Here is a 17,500-nt window from a genome sequence, read left to right as displayed (position 1 = left end):
TCCCATTGGTGACCCAAAACAGGATGTCAGATTTCATGTGGGAATTATTTGGGTATGAGATTCTTGCTCTTGCTCTTGCTCTTGCTTTATTGCTGTTTTTGGAAAATATCTGAATTTGTTCCTTTTCTGGGTGGTTTTAAATTTCGTTTTTTGTGTTTAATTTCAAATAAAAGCTTTAAGAAATGTTGTAAAAGACATGTTTCTATGGGTAGGTGGATACGAGTTTGCATAGAAGGGAATTCTCCTGATTTTCTTGAAGCATGGAGTTTACAATGTGTTCAGAATTTAATTTATTTGGAATTTAATTATATCTAATATAACAAGGAACTTAAATTTATATCCTAGTTAGCACAAGCATTTTCATGTTTGGCAGATTTGTATATTGCTAATATATATATACACTGCGGGGTGTGAGTAGATCGATAGCAACACTGAAAAATTCGATGTGGATGGAGATGGATTTATAACTCCAGATGAACTTAGAATGCTTAGTATTTGTGTTTATCCCTATTAAAGCACTTTACTTTATGCAAAGAACCAAATATATAGAGACATCATCACAATCATATGCTACGAGGTTGGACTGATCCAGTGCTTTAAAAATAGTTGACGTTGCAATACGTTATGACATTAGACAATCAGCATGAAGTATCTATTCTTACACCATTCACAAAATATAAAAATTTTGTGAAAATATGTTGTCGTTTGATTTAAATTAAAGCCTCAACTTGTGCTCTTTTGTTTCATGGTAGCACACGTGTCTGAGGAACTCGGTTGATCCGCAAATATCGACGAAGATGGGAAAATCAGCTTATCAGAGTTCTGTAGTCTTCTAAGAGCTTTTTTTGTTTTGAACATTTTTCTAAGATCTTTTTGGTGGTTGTGTTCCTTGACTTTTGTTTTATTAGTGTCATTTGTAGTCATTTTATTGGTTGTTTTTGAATTTTTTTAGAGTATTTTAAATATTATTTTCGAACGTTGGCAAATTGTATATTAAATTTTATTTTTGAATTTTCTATTTTAAATTATTTGTAATACTAGCTATTGTGTATTTAAATTTTTTTTTGTTTTTTATCTAAAAAAAGACAACGTTTTTAAACCGTTGTTGTAGGCTTTTTAAAATTGTTGTAAAATACTGTGTTATTAAAGGGGTATTCAAAGACAACGGTGAAAAACCGTTGTCTTTGAAAGCAAAGACATCGGTTTTACAACGGTGAAAAACCGTTGTCTTTGACTCTAAAGACAACGGTTTTTCACCGTTTTCTTTAAGCACCCCCTTTAACAACATAGTCTTTAACAACAGTTTTGAAAGGCCTACGACAACGGTTTTTCACCGTTGTCTTTAGCCTTTTTTCTTGTAGTGTGAGTATGCATGTATTATGTGACTGCATGGTTTATATGTCATTGATTTATGTTGCATTCATTTGCATACTGAGCTATCTCCTTCGAGATGTCTGTTAGTTGGGTTTTCCCTATCCTGTTAGTGGTTGGACTTTCATCGATTTGGGTCCAGCTTATCCACTTGTATTTCGATATGGGAGCCACCTCCTGAAGCAACGACACAGCGTGCTACATACCAGGGCCCGGTCTGTCTCTGTTATCTGATCCTTGACCTCGAGTTTATAGGGAGTTCACTTTGCATGCATGTATAAAAATACTCTCGTACTGAGCGTTTTATGCTCACGTCTCGTACTCTGTGTTTCTGGACACCCTATTCCATGGGGCAGGTTTGCGATTGGACGAGGCGGGTGGATCCAAGAGGGGCTAGTCAGTGGTTGACCAGCTGGAGCTTCTTCTAGGTTTTATTTTTGTTGTTTTGAGGTTGATACAGCTATTCGATTTGGTTGTATATTATTTGGATAAATTACAGATTCCTTTACTTGGGATTGTGTAATGTTTATGGTTTCCGCAGTTTTATTTTGATATCCTTTTAATTAAGTTAATTGCATGCCTAAGTTCTGTTAGTAGGTGATCCGGGTAAGGGTCACTACATTTATGGTATCAGAGCATGCAAAAGTATTCTTGGGATTTAGTCTTATCATGAGGTATTTTTGTAGATGGCAGATCGTGATGACCAGAGTTCTCATGGCAGTATTGGTGGGCGTTGGGGTGATGCCGACCGAGAGCATCGTCGAGAACGGCGTCATCGTCATCATGACGACGAGCGTTTTACTGTGCGTCGATTCTTAGCTATGGGTCCTAAGCCCTTAGTTGGAGGTGAGTCTCCGGAGGATGCGGAGAACTGGTTAGACTGCATGGAGATGACTTTTCAGACTTTCCAATGCACCAAGGAGCAGAAGATGAAGACCCTGGGTTATCTTCTGGATGGACGTGCGCGCAGGTGGTGGAGGTTTACTTCTGCACCTTTTGTTGCGGCGAAAGGAGTGGCCACCTGGGCCGAGTTCCGCACAGCTTTTCAGAAGCTGTATTTTCCTCCTGCACTCCGTCAGTCGAAGGCAGGCGAGCTACTGAGTCTGCGACAGGGAGCCATGTCTATCGATGAGTATCAGCAGAAGTTATTTGATCTGCTATACTATTGCCCCGAGATTGCCGACAGCTCTGGGATGAAGTATAATCTGTTCCTTCAGGGCCTTAACCCTGAGATCCATGACCGTGTGGCGGTTGGCAACGACATGTCCTACGAGGGTTTGGTTAGCTGTTGTCACCAGGCGGAGGACAGCATTCGGCGGAACAAGTCTATCCCTCAGTCGAGGCCTGCTAGTTTTTTGGGTCCCAGTGTCCAAACTTTTAAGAAGTCTGGATCTACTTCTTCCTCTGGCTCTGCTGGTGTTGTCCGTTTCGTTAAGAAGGACAAGTGTGATCACTGTGGGAAGAACCATCCATCCGACAAGTGCCGTAGAGCTTCTGGAGATTGTTTCCATTGTGGAGAGACTGGTCATATCCGAAGAGATTGTCCACTATCTTGGGGAGGTGGTTCTGGTTTTGGTTCAGGATCTGGTTCTCAGGCCACCGTTCAGCAGCTGTCGCAGGGACAGCCTGCTGGGAGTTCTCATTTGAGGCCACGAGCTTTTGGCCAGGTGTTTGCCTTGAGGCATGATCAGGCTGTGGAGGAGAATGAGAAAGTCATCGCAGGTACATTTTTGCTTTATGGTATACCTGCTCTTGTACTTATTGACACTGGTGCATCTCATTCCTTCATTTCTGCACGTTTTGTTAAGAGGCATAAGTTACCATGCATTGTACTAGACGTAGTGATGTCTGTTTCTACTCCGACGGGCCAATCTGCTTTGGCTAAGCGTCTAGTGATGGGTTGCCCTTTAGAGTTTGAAGGGAACATTCTGTTAGCGAATCTCATGGTCCTGGCGATGGACGACTTTGATTGCATTTTGGGAATAGATATGTTGATTACCTATCGAGCTTCACTGGACTGCTATCAGAGATTAGTACGCTTTCATCCGGAGGGGAGTGAGAGCTGGTTTTTCTATGGTGAGGGAGCGCGACCTCCGATGCCTTTGGTATCAGCTCTGAGAGCCTGTCGAGCTCTAGAGTCTGGCGGGGAAGGCTACCTTATCTATGCAGTTGATTTGTCCGCTGAGAGTATTGGGATAGAGAGCATTCCTGTTGTGGATGAATTTCCAGATGTATTTCCTGATGAGATTTTGGGTTTTCCTCCTGCTAGGGAAGTCGAGTTTGGCATAGAGTTGATGTCGGGTACTTCGCCTATTTCTAGAGCACCGTATCGTCTGGCTCCGTCAGAGATGCGCGAGTTGAAAAATCAGCTACAGGATCTTTTGGACAAGGGGTACATTCATCCTAGTGTATCTCCTTGGGGAGCTCCTGTTCTTTTTGTAAAGAAGAAGGATGGGTCGATGCGGCTGTGCATTGACTATAGGCAGCTGAATCGTGTTACAGTGAAGAACAAGTATCCGTTGCCTCGTATTGATGACTAGTTTGATCAGCTGCAGGGCACGTCAGTTTACTCCAAGATTGACTTGAGATCTGGGTATCATCAGTTGAGAGTCCGTGATCAAGACATAGCCAAGACTGCATTTCGTACTCGCTATGGGCATTACGAGTTTCTAGTAATGCCATTTGGTTTGACTAATGCGCCGGCTATATTCATGGATTTGATGAACCGTGTTTTCAGGGAGTATTTGGACAAGTTTTTCGTGGTATTCATTGACGACATCTTGGTGTATTCGCGTAATATGGAAGAGCATGTTTCTCACTTGCGGTTGGTACTGCAGACTCTTCGAGATGAGCAGTTGTACGCAAAACTAAGCAAGTGTGAGTTCTGGATGGGTAGAGTGGTCTTTCTTGGCCATATCATATCCAGGGAGGGGATTTCTGTTGATCCAAGCAAGATTGAAGCGGTGCTTAATTGGTCGCGTCCGATGACAGTTGCTGAGATCCGTAGTTTTCTGGGTCTAGCAGGGTATTATCGTCGCTTCATTCTGAACTTCTCTCAGTTAGCTCGACCGTTGACGCAGCTTACCCGCAAGGGTGTGGATTTCGAGTGGTCCTCTGAGTGTGAGGAGAATTTTTGTGAGCTTCGACAGCGGTTGACTTCTGCGCCGGTGTAGTGACCCTTACCCGGATCACCTACTAAACAGAACTTATGCATGCAATTAACTTAATTAAACAAATATCAGAATAAAACTGCGGAAACCATAAACAATATACAATCCCAAGTAAAGGAATCTTTAATTTATCCAATAATATACAACCAAATCTAATAGCTGTATAAACCCAAATAACAGTAATAAAACCTAGACGAAGCTCCAGCTGGCCAACCACTGACTAGCCCCTCCTGGATCCACCCTCCTCGTCCAATCGCAAACTTCCCCCATGGAATAGGGTGTCCAGAAAATACAGAGTACGAGACGTGAGCATAAAACGCTCAGTACGAGAGTATGAGTATACATGCATGCAAAGTGAACTCCCTATAGACTCGAGGTCAAGGATCAGATAACAGAGACAGACCGGGCCCTGGTATGTAGCATGCTGTGCCGTTGCTTCAGGAGGTGGCTCCCATACCGAGATAACCGTGGATACGCCGGACCCAAATCGATGGAAGTCCATCCACTAACAGGATAGGGTACAACCCTACTAACAGACATCTCGAAAGAGATACAGCAAGATGCAAATGAATGCAGCATAATATCATGGCATATAAATCATGCAATCACATAGTACATGCATACTCAGTCAGGATATCTCGAACAGTACTTTCGTACCTCAATACAGTGCAAGCTCTACCAACTCTAGGTCCATGCCTATAGTCTGTTCTACACTGCCAAATGATACTACTATCATTAAGGTGCTCTAAAAGCCTTAACTAAGCTATTGCATACTCCTAAATATTTATAGGAAGCAAAAGCTATACCTTCGTCCGTCGTTAGCCCTTTGATGTCGATGCCTCCAAAACTTGGGCACAACTCCGCTACAACTATCGAACTCCTCGCCGACCTCCGGACCAAGCCTAAGAAGACTAGAACAGCTCTAAAAGGACTAGAATGGAAAGGAGAACTCGGAATTGGCAAATGAAAGTGAAGCCTCGGCCTTTTATTTATAGACAACGATCGGAACTTCCGATCCTTGATCGGAACGTCCGAACCTCGATCGGAACGTCCGATCCTGCCATCGGAGCTTCCAAAGATCCTGATCTTCCACGTGTCAAAATATCACTTGTTGACTCCAGATAGGGGTGATCGGAGCTTCCGGTCCTGATCGGAGATTCCGATCTTGCCACACGTCATGCCTGATGTAATATCGATCGGAGCTTCCGATCGTGTTCGGAGCTTTCGATCCTGGTCGGGGTTTCCGAACTCTACCCAAGTAATTATGATTAATTCCTTAATTACTGATTTTGGTTGCGGGCTACTACAGTCGGTGTTGGCATTACCATCAGGATCTGGAGGGTATGTAGTTTACACGGATGCTTCTCTTCAGGGGTTAGGTTGTGTTCTGACTCAGAATGGGCATGTGATCGCATACTCTTCTAGACAACTGAAGCTTCATGAGGACAACTATCCAGTCCACGATTTAGAGTTAGCAGCCGTTGTGTTCACTTTGAAGATCTGGCGTCATTATCTGTATGGCGAGAAATTTGAGATCTTCACCGACCATAAGAGTCTCAAATATTTTTTCACTCAGGCAGAGTTGAACATGAGGCAGAGACGTTGGATGGACTTGCTTAAGGACTATGATTGTGAAATTAAACACCATCCAGGAGCTGCTAATCTCACCGCTGATGCTTTGAGTCGCAAGGTGCGACTATCCGCACTTCAGACTTGTTCGATGTCTAGTGCGATCAGTGACTATTGTACTTCAGGTTATACCTTCAAGCATAAGAAAGGTATGCAGAGTATCCAGATGTTTGCGATATTATCTGAGCCAGCTTTGTATTCGCGGATCCGAGATGCTCAGATGTCTGATTCGAAGAACCAACGTTTAGCTCGTCTAGCTAACGAGGGTAGCTCGTCTGGATTTCATTATTAGTCAGATGGATTTCTGTGTTTGTCTGGTAGGCTTGTGATTCCGCAGGATTAAGAATTGCGAGAGGAGATTTTGTCTCAGGCACATCGCACTAAGTTGAGTATTAATCCTGGGAGCAACAAGATGTACAAGGATCTACGTACTTGTTTCTGGTGGAAAGGAATGAAACGCAGTGTTTATCAGTTTGTTTCGAGATGTTTGGTGTGTCAACAGGTCAAAGCAGAGCACCGACCACCTGGAGGATTGCTTCACAGTCTGCCTATTCCTGAATGGAAATGGGAGTTTATCACAATAGACTTTGTGACCCATTTGCCGGTATCCCCGAGGAACTGTGATGCTATCTGGGTTGTGGTGGACCGACTCACCAAGTCAGTGCATTTCATTGCCTATAGCCGAGAGTACTCTGTGGATCGCATGGCACGGATGTACATTCAGGAGATCGTTCGACTTCATGTAGTGCCTATGAGCATTGTCAGCGATCGGGACCCCAGGTTTACTTCTAGATTATTGGGGAGTGTTCAGCGTGCGATGGGTACTACTCTCAGTTTGAGTACTGCCTATCATCTGGAGACTGATGGTCAGTCAGAGCGCACTATCCGTACTTTGGAGGATATGCTTAGAGCATGCGTCATGGATTTTGGTTCAGCCTGGCATGATCATTTGCCGTTGATCGAGTTCGCGTACAACAATAGCTATCATACTAGTATTGGGATGGCAACTTTTGAGGCGTTGTACGGGCGACGTTGTCGTACTCCACTCTTCTGGGAATAAGTGGGGGAGAGACAGGATGAGGGACCGGAGCTTATCCAGCAGGCGGTAGACATTGTCGATCAGATCAAGAAACGGATTAAGACTGCACAGGATCATCAGGCCAGCTATGCTAATATCAAGCGTAGGCCTTTGCAGTTCGATTTCGGGGAGAAAGTGTTTCTGAGAGTGTCACCTTTCCGCAAGATTCTCAGATTTGGCCTTAAGGGCAAGTTGTCTCCCAGGTTTATCGGTCCGTTTGAGATCTTGGAGAGCATTGGAGATTTGGCTTATCGACTAGCTTTGCCACCACATCTATCCAGTATTCACGACGTGTTTCACGTATCTCTATTGCGACGGTATGTGGCGGATGAATCTCATATTCTGCAGTGGTCTGAGGTTCAGGTGAACAAGGATTTTACCTATGTTGAGAAACCTATTCGTATCCTGGATTATAAGGATAAAGTTTTGCGGAACAAAGTTATTCCTTTGGTTTTAGTTCAGTGGCAGCGCCGAGGCACTGAGGAAGCTACTTGGGAGCTTGAGGACAGGATGCGTGAAGACCATCCTGAGTTGTTTTGATTCCATTCTTAAGTTGTATTCAGTTGCAAACTCTGTAAACGTTTGATTTGAATAAAGAATGTTTCTGTACCTTGTATTGCATTCAGTACTTAAGATCTATTTTCGAGGACAAAATATCTTAAGTGGGGGAGAATGTAGTACCCCGTAACCGAAATCAGTAATTAAGGGATTAATCATAATTACTTGAATAGAGTTCGGAATCTCCGAAGGTAGGTTCGGAAGTTCCGAACAGGATCGGAAGCTTCGATTGATATTACGTCATGCATGACGTGTGGCAGGATCGGAAGCTCCGATCGCCCTATCCGAAGTCAACCAGTGATATTTTGACACGTGGCAGATCAGGATCTTCGGAAGCTCCGATAGCAGGATCGGACGTTCCGATCGAGGTTCGGACGTTCCGATCGAGGATCGGAAGTTCCGATCGTTGTCTATAAATAGAGGGCCGAGGCTTCATTTCCAATTTCCAATTCCGAGTATTTCCTTCTCCTTTCTAGTCTATTCGAGTTGTTCTAGCCTTCCTAGGCTTGACCCGGCGATCGGCGAGGCGTTCGGAAGTCGTAGCAGAGTTGTGCCCAAGTTCTGGAGGTATCGACATCAAAGGGCTAACGACGGACGAAGGTATAGCTTTTGCTTCCTATAAATATTTAGGAGTATGCAATAGCATAGTTAAGGCTTTTAGAGCACTTTAATGATAGTAGTATCATTTGGCAGTGTAGAGCAGACTATAGGCGTGGACCTAGAGTTGGTAGAGCTTGCATTGTTTTGAGGTACGGAAGTACTGTTCGAGATATCCTGACTGAGTATGCATGTATTATGTGACTGCATGGTTTATATGTCATTGATTTATGTTGCATTCATTTGCATACTGAGCTATCTCCTTCGAGATGTCTGTTAGTAGGGTTTTCCCTATCTTGTTAGTGGTTGGACTTCCATCGATTTGGGTCCGGCTTATCCACTTGTATTTCGGTATGGGAGCCACCTCCTGAAGCGACGACACAGCGTGCTACATACCAAGGCCCGATCTTTCTCTGTTATCTGATCCTTGACCTCGAGTTTATAGGGAGTTCACTTTGCATGCATGTATACTCATACTCTCGTACTGAGCGTTTTATGCTCACATCTCGTACTCGGTGTTTTTGGACACCCTATTCTATGGGGCAGGTTTGCGATTGGACGAGGCGGGTGGATCCAAGAAGGGCTAGTCAGTGGTTGACCAGCTGGAGCTTCGTCTAGGTTTTATTTCTGTTGTTTTGAGGTTGATACAGCTATTCGATTTGGTTGTATATTATTTGGATAAATTACAGATTCCTTTACTTGGGATTGTATAATGTTTATGGTTTCCGCAGTTTTATTCTGATATCCATTTAATTAAGTTAATTGCATGCCTAAGTTCTGTTAGTAGGTGATCTGGGTAAGGGTCACTACAGGGGGAGGAGGGTGTTTGACCATGGGGTTGGTTGAGGTGTTGAGGCAATGCATACCATTGCCTCCCATGCTCGGCCAACCTCATGCCAACCCAACCCAATGGCCGCCGCCTCCGGCCCGTTTTCCGCCGGCGACCGGATATTAGGGAAATGACGCGTGAGGGTGTGTGGTCGGAACATGGTATAAACAAAACGTGTGAGTGCCCGGATATTAGGCAAATAAAACGTGCGCGTGTGCATGCGCAATGCGGCACTTGGCACTTGGGCACGGCGGTGTGCGCGTGTGGTCGGAACATGGGAGAAGCAAAACGTCCGGATATTAGGCAAATGAAACGTGCGTGTGCGCGTGTGCAATGCGGTACTTGGAACTTGGGCACGTCGGGCATGGCGGCGTGCGCGTGTGGTCGGAACATGGGAGAAGCAAAACGTCCGGATATTAGGCAAATGAAACGTGCGCGTGCGCGTGCGCATGCGCAATGCGACACTTGGCACTTGGGCACGTCGAGCACGGCGGCGTGTGCGTGCGGTCGGAACATGGGAGAAGCAAAATGTCCGGATATTAGGCAAATGAAACGTGTGCGTGCGCGTGCGCATGCGCAATGCGGCACTTGGCACTTGGCACTTGGGCACGTCGGGCACGGCGGCGTGCGCGTGTGGTCGGAACATGGGAGAAACAAAACGTCCGGATATTAGGCAAATGAAACATGTGCGTGCGCATGCGCAATGCGGCACTTGGCACTTGGCACTTGGGCACGTCGGGCACGGCGGCGTGTGCGTGTGGTAGGAACATGGGCGAAGCAAAACGTGCGACTGCCCGGGTATTAGGCAAATGAAATGTGCGCGTAGGCGGCACTTGCGCATGTCGGCGTAAGCATGTGGTCGGAACATGGACAATGTAAAACGTGCTCGCACTTGGCACTTGGTACTTGGGTGTGCGCGTCCCCAAAACTTGGGAAAATGAAACGTGTGTGTACTTGGCACTTGACACTTGCCCGTGATCCACGAAAAAGGTGCCTTAGTTGCAAGCTCCATGGAAAATAAATGCAAGTAAATGTGGCACGTAACTCAAACGTCCGATTAGCATGAATGATTCAAATTAAACAATTTTGTTATCCTTCGTGAAAATAATGCATCTAGGGCGTCGAAATCGGGCCACCATGAGTGCCCAAGTTAGGGGCAGTGTGCACACGGGCGGACGGCAACGTGCGGCACGTAGCGTAAATGAGCGAGCCAAAATTTGATTCTCACGGCACAATGTGGTTTTCTGTCGAGTTTTAATGCATAAATAATGCATCTAAGGCATTGGATTCGTGCAACTATGAGTGCCCAATTTGGGGGCACCGTGCGCACGGGCGAGCGGCCACGTGCGGTATGTAGCGCAAACGAGCGAGCCAAACTATGATTCTCACGGAACAATTTTGTTTTCTCTCAAGTTTTCATGCATAAATAATGCATCTAATGCGTCGGATTTGTGCCACCATGAGTGCCTATGTTGGGGGCACCGTGCGCACGGGAGGGCTGCCCTGTGCGGTACGTAGCGCAAACGAGTGAGCCAAACTATGATTCTCACGGCACAATGTTGTTTTCTCTCAAGTTTTCATGCATAAATAATGCATCTAAGGCGTCGTATTCGTGCCCCCATGAGTGCCCAAGTTGGGGTCACCGTGCGCACGGGCGGGCTGCCCCTTGCGGCACGTAGCGCAAATGAGCGAGCCAAACTTTGATTCTCACGGAACAATGTTGTTTTATCTCGAGTTTTCATGCATAAATAATGCATCTAAGGCATCGGATTCGTGCCACCATGAGTGCCCAAGTTGGTGGCACCGTGCGCACGGGCGGGCGGCCCTGTGCGGCACGTAGCACAAACGAGCGAGTAAATTGATGATTATCACGGCACAAATATTTATTTCCCTCGAGTTTCATGCATAAATAAGGCATGTTTGTGGTCGGATTCGCATTTGGCCGAAAAAAAAATATTTAAAAAAAGAAAAACTTTATTATGATTCCTCAGCCCAAAAACCCACTTTTCCTGAAACTCGTGTTTTTTCTCCTAAGTATACTATAGGGGGAGGAGGGTGTTTGGCCAAGGCCTTGGTTGAGGTGTCGGGGCAATGCTTGCCATTGCCCCCCATTCTCGTCCAACCTCATGGCAACCTTCCCCGATGGGCGCCCCTTCCGGCCGCCGCTCCGGTGGGTTTTCTGGCCGGCGGCCGGCAGGGGCGTTTTTTCACCCCGACGTCATTTTGCACCCCGTTTCTTGCTATATTGCATGCATGAGCTTTTTAGACATGCGGATCGCTAACTCTTTGTAGGCTTGTTTTCTATTACGGTTGGTCGGAAAGAAGGAATATCGGTGTTTGGGAATCAAGCATGCGTAGGTGTTCATCATTGTTGTTCTTAAGCTCCTATGCAATCATCAAAGTCCCTCGGTTTAGGATTCTTGTGGGGCCGGAAGGCACATTATGGTCATTGCTATCATGGATCAGCGAGCAAGTCGTGTGAGTCCCGTTCTCTTTATTGGAGCACGGGTCGCGCTTGCGATTGATTTCCCACATCTTTGTGTCCGAATATCTGCGCTTGCATATGAGGTTGAGAATAAGCTTGAAACTCTAGTAAGGTTTGCATCCCCAAAAGTAGGGGTGGGTTAGATCGGTGGGGTTGTGAGTTCTTGCGCAAGACGTTTCGAGTGGGTTCGATCATGATATCTCGTGCTTGTGGCAGTTGTTTGGATGCGTCCATGTGGAATTTCGTTGCATGTTCGATCCGCCATAGCCCTAAGTATTGGTGCTCTTAACCCCCCCTGCAACCATCAAAGTCCCTTGGTTCAGGACGCATTGGGGCCGGAGATCACATTATGGTCATTGCTATCGTGGATCGGCGAGCGGCGAGAAATCGCGTGTGTTCTAATCTTCATCCGACATTTTGTTTCTCCCGTAGCTTTGATTTTATTGCCAGGGATGTGTATCCGTGTTATTCGGGGCATTTGCTTGAGCTCTTCGGCTGTTTTCCACCTCTTTCCATTGTATTGGAGCGGTGGATGACTTAGCCTAGGTGTTTGAACTTTGTGTACGTAACAACACGTGAGTGGTGGTCGGTGTGTCCGGGTAAGTTGATTCCCTGCTTGCGCAGCGAAAACGTATCCGGAATGCCTCTTCAGTGAATGGTTCAAGTGTTGGGAACATCTTGGCCAGCTCGGTTTTCTGTGTTCTATACCCAAAGCGCAGGAATTCGTCGGATTAATGACCCTTTCTTCTTTTGCTGCGAGCCCTTGGGTTCGTGGTACGGGATGATATTTGCAGCAGATTGTCGTTATCCAACTCTCACGACTTTTAATGTTCTTGAGTTTTTGGATCAATGGCACCTCGCTTGGTCTCTCGGTCACGGAGTACCTCGTGGGTACAAGGCATCATCGGTCTTTATTTGCCCCAATAAAAAGCGTCCGGCGCTACTTGCGAACGACAATTGGTGTTGTTTTGGATTTTTCCATGCAGTGCCAAGAGTCGACATGAAATGCTACATGGTTGATCCTGCCAGTAGTCATATGCTTGTCTCAAAGATTAAGCCATGCATGTGTAAGTATGAACTAATTCAGACTGTGAAACTGCCAATGGCTCATTAAATCAGTTATAGTTTGTTTGATGGTACCTTGGTAGCGCTTAGTCGTGTCACGCCCAAATGAACCCAACTCAGATTAAACAATTAAACATGTGGTAGCGAGAGTAGGGATCGTTCCCACGAGGAAAGTGAAATTTATCTGTGTTCTTAAAATTACTGAAATTAAATAAAAAAAAAGAGATTTGGATTTTAAAAAATAACTAATAACAATTTAAAACAAAATAAAATACTTAAAAACAAGTCTTGGTATCAGTCGACTCCACCCTTGAAATTATTCATTTGATAATCGATTCTCTAAAAATAATTAATTCTCATTGAATATTCACCATTGGAAATTTAATTTCTGTTTCACCTTAATTTTAGTTAACTAGACACAAGCGTTCTAAATTAACCCTTACCAATGAATTAACCCAATACAAGCGATCAGATTTAAACCCACGGCAGCATTCAAACTAGTAAAACTGATAAATCTAGACAACCAATACACAAGCGGATGAATTTAGCCTAGTCAATTGTTATCCCTACAATTCCTAATCTCACAAGAGGACGATTATTAATTGTAGTTGCTTCACAAATCAGAGGTTTCAAACAATTACGGATTTTAATTCCAATTTAGCAGTAGATTGTATAGAAATCACAGGCCTATAATCTCACACACAAGCATGTCAATCAATTCAGAATAACTCTTGATACGCAATTTGAATTAAACAAATACAAATTGAATCTCACAAATTAAATAAAATCAAGGGTTTCGTCTTCCTTCAACCAAAAACAAAAACTAAAATATTAAAATCTAAGAACAAGGAAGAAAGAACCAAGCCGCCAGAAGATTTCTCTCTGTCTTCGACCGTCTAAGTCTGCGTCGTTCCCTCTGATCCCTTCTATTGTGTCTTTTAAATCTCTTTTATATGTCCTCGAAGCCCGTCAAAGAAAGTCCGACAAATCGAGTGTTTTAAAGTTACAAAAATCGGCCAATTTCTCGCACAGAGCAGCGCGGGCGCGCCTACAAATCGGGAGGGCGCGCCTTAGCTTCGTATTTTCACTTCTTTTCACGTCCAGGGACGGCGCGGGCGTGCCTTTAAATCGGGAGGGCGCGCCTTAGCTTCGCATGTGTTATTCTACAGCGAGCGACAATTTTCAAAAAATCATATCTCACAATCTAACCGCCGGATTGAGCTGAAATTTGGACAGCTGCTTTAAAACATCTTGAACTGCATTCTGAACTGTAGAGATCGGATTTGGACTTTTAAAAAATTAAAAATAATTTTCAGATCATTGCTGCTCCGTAATTCATTCTCGCGCAAAAGTTTTTCCATCTTTTCCTCGACAAAAAGATACGTCCTATATAATAAACACGGGAGCGCGTAATGTAGACATGATTCATGAAATACAAACTAAAACTTAATTAAAACAAATGAATGCATGCAAAAATTACAATGAAATGATATGAAAATATGCAACACAAAAATGAATATCAAATACCCCCACACTTATTCCTTGCTCTCCCTCGAGCAAGTTATGCAAAACAATATGCAAATAAAACAAAACAATCATAAGTAAGGATGGATCATGACATCATAGCCTCAATGAAGTTTCTCCCACAAAAACAAGCTTACGAATACTCTCAATTTTCAATGATACACCTTCAGTTAAGCGCAAACGTGTGTGTGTGTCATGTTATTCCAGCTAGTGCAACTTCAAAAGAAAAAGTTTTAAGACTGTTCGCCGACCTAAGACATATCAGTGTACGTTTCACCCTCAATAATCCCTCATCTCAACAACCCCTTAACACAACACAACTCTCTTGAGATAAAATTATGTACCTCCGGATTTTGCACCCGGTATTGCAATAGCCCCAATAATTACCCGCTGACTTAGCTATAACTGGCTAGGATACGAAAAATCATTCTATTTTTTCTTTCTAATCCCCTTGTCTATAGCCCGGATGGAGCATCAACCCCATTTAATCCGCATACTTAGCCTTGATCTTGCTCTTTTAGGATTTCAATCCTGTCAAGGCCCGGATGGAGTTGTAAATTTTTTTTTTTTTTTTTTTTAGGTACGCCCAAGATCGTAGGTGTCACATAAAAAAATCATCAAGGTTCAAGAAACTATCAAGTTTCACAGACACCTATTGTCGTGCAATGGTCCAACAGACACCAACTCGTCTAATACATCATTACAGTTCACTGGTCAAACATGTGTGCAAAATATTATTCACAACTCAACCTCATGTTTCTCATATCCAATCAAGAGCAAATTTTCACAAAAAAAAAAATTTTTTTCTCACAATCTCTTCATAGGCTATCAATTTACATCCTACTTATGTAACACGACAAATACTAACAAATTAACAAATGATACGGAACGAACTATATGCAAATACGCAACAAAACAAATGCAGAACAAAATGACAAACAACGAATGAAACTCCCCCCTCACTTAACCAAAGCATTGCCCTCAATGCTCTAGCACTAACAACACAAATGCAAACACAAGATGAAAATGAAAGCGAAAAAAAAAAACAAAAAACAAAACAAAACAATACTCCCCTGGTTTAAGTGTCGACGTTTTCCTCTACGATATCTGGCTGAATAACGGAAGATTCCTATTGAAACTTTGGACTGCAGATGGGGCGGCTAGGTTCTGACAAACAAAGAAAATAAAACAAAACAAACAAAACAAACAAAAACGAAATAAAGGAAAAAGACACTGGGTTGCCTCCCACCCAGCGCTTGATTTTCAGTCATCGGCTTGACTCTCAGAAGCACTGCTCAAAGAACGGCTGACGCCTAAGTGTCATATGACACCACAAATGGGTCTTGGTTCCATATGCCCTCAAGCTTGGATAGATGTAAACAGATTAAGCTCATCACCTCAACAACACTCTGAAGTTGGTAAACATGGGAAGAGAATATCTCTACTGGATCTCGGAAGCCAAAATCCTTTGAAACAGGTACCGATGGAAGGACAGGATATTGGGGATGTGTGTATGATAATACTATCGATGAGCTCCTATCGATAGATTCTTGAACCGCGTCATCCTCACACTTTTCTGACATATTTCCATCAACCAATATTTCTTCCAGTACATCTTCCGGCTGAGGGTCAATAAGAAGAGAAGACTCAAGCACCTCTAAATCTTCAGCAGGAATTGATTCGCACTCCCAATCCTGGTTCTCTGAGTCATCATCATCAAACAAAATTAGGTTGGTCACTGTTTGAGTATCTTGCTTCACCTCCTGTTCACTGTGTCCCTGGAGAATTGACCTCTTGAGATTCTCTATGTGCTCCGCAAGGTCGCATCTAGACTTCTTCATATCTTTTATAATTTCCTCAGTCGATGCCACAAGCTTGCTCATTATATCCTCCAGCGGATGTAAGACCCCTTGATCACAACTTCCCACCTCCTGTTGAAGCTCGAATGGTTGGTCTGTAAAATCTGGGTATTGAAAGTGTGAATACTGGTAATAGTCAAATTCTGCCATATCATCCATCAGGTGTCTAATGGTCTCATCATCTCGGCAAAAAATTGAAATACCGGCTGTGAAAGCTCCATCAATTACCCATATTCTTGTCACTGCATCCAAACCATTAAGAAAATATGTAAGGAGAGAATAGTTAGAAAAATCATGATACCGGAAGATGGTTTCCCAATCTTTGAATCTCTTCCAAGCTGCGTAGAATGGCTCTCCGTGTTGCTGGGTAAAACTTATGAATACTTGTCGATTTAACATCTCGAAGTATTACACCGCAATAATCCTCCTTCGCCTAAGCAAAATTCTTTCTATCTCTGAGTCGTATGGAAAATCTTCTTCCTCCGAAGATTCACCTGCACGCACGAACAAACCAGAGTAGCACTAGGAGGAATAATAAAAATAAAAAAATACAAAACACAAATAAATTAAATGCCTGTCCCCGGCAACGGAGCCAAAATTTGGTAGCGCTTAGTTGTGTCACGCCCAAATTAACCCAACTCAGATTAAACAATTAAACATGTAGTAGCGAGAGTAGGGATCGTTCCCACGAGGAAAGTGAAATTTATCTGTGTTCTTAAAATTACTGAAATTAAATAAAAAAAAAGGGATTTGGATTTTAAAAAATAACTACTAACAATTTAAAACAAAATAAAATACTTAAAAACAAGTCTTGGTATCAGTCGACTCCACCCTTGAAATTATTCATTTGATCATCGATTCTCTAAAAAAAAATAATTCTCATTGAATATTCACCATTGGAAATTTAATTCATGTTTCACCTTAATTTTAGTTAACTAGACACAAGCGTTCTAAATTAACTCTTACCAATGAATTAACCCAATACAAGCGATCAGATTTAAACCCACGGCAGCATTCAAACTAGTAAAACTGATAAATCTAGACAACCCATACACAAGCGGATGAATTTAGCCTAGTAAATTGTTATCCCTACAATTCCTAATCTCACAAGCGGACGGTTATTAATTGTAGTTGCTTCACAAATCAGAGGTTTCAAACAATTACGGATTTGAATTCCAATTTAGCAGTAGATTGTATAGAAATCACAGGCCTATAATCTCACACACAAGCATGGCAATCAATTCAGAATAACTCTTGATACGCAATTTGAATTAAACAAATACAAACTGAATCTCACAAATTAAATAAAATCAAGGGTTTCGTCTTCCTTCAACC

Source organism: Henckelia pumila, unplaced genomic scaffold, assembly GCF_033568475.1.
Source record: "Henckelia pumila isolate YLH828 unplaced genomic scaffold, ASM3356847v2 CTG_111:::fragment_3, whole genome shotgun sequence".
Classification (NCBI taxonomy): domain Eukaryota; kingdom Viridiplantae; phylum Streptophyta; class Magnoliopsida; order Lamiales; family Gesneriaceae; genus Henckelia; species Henckelia pumila.
The sequence above is the reverse complement of the archived record's forward strand: the minus strand, read 5'-3'. Positions refer to the sequence as shown.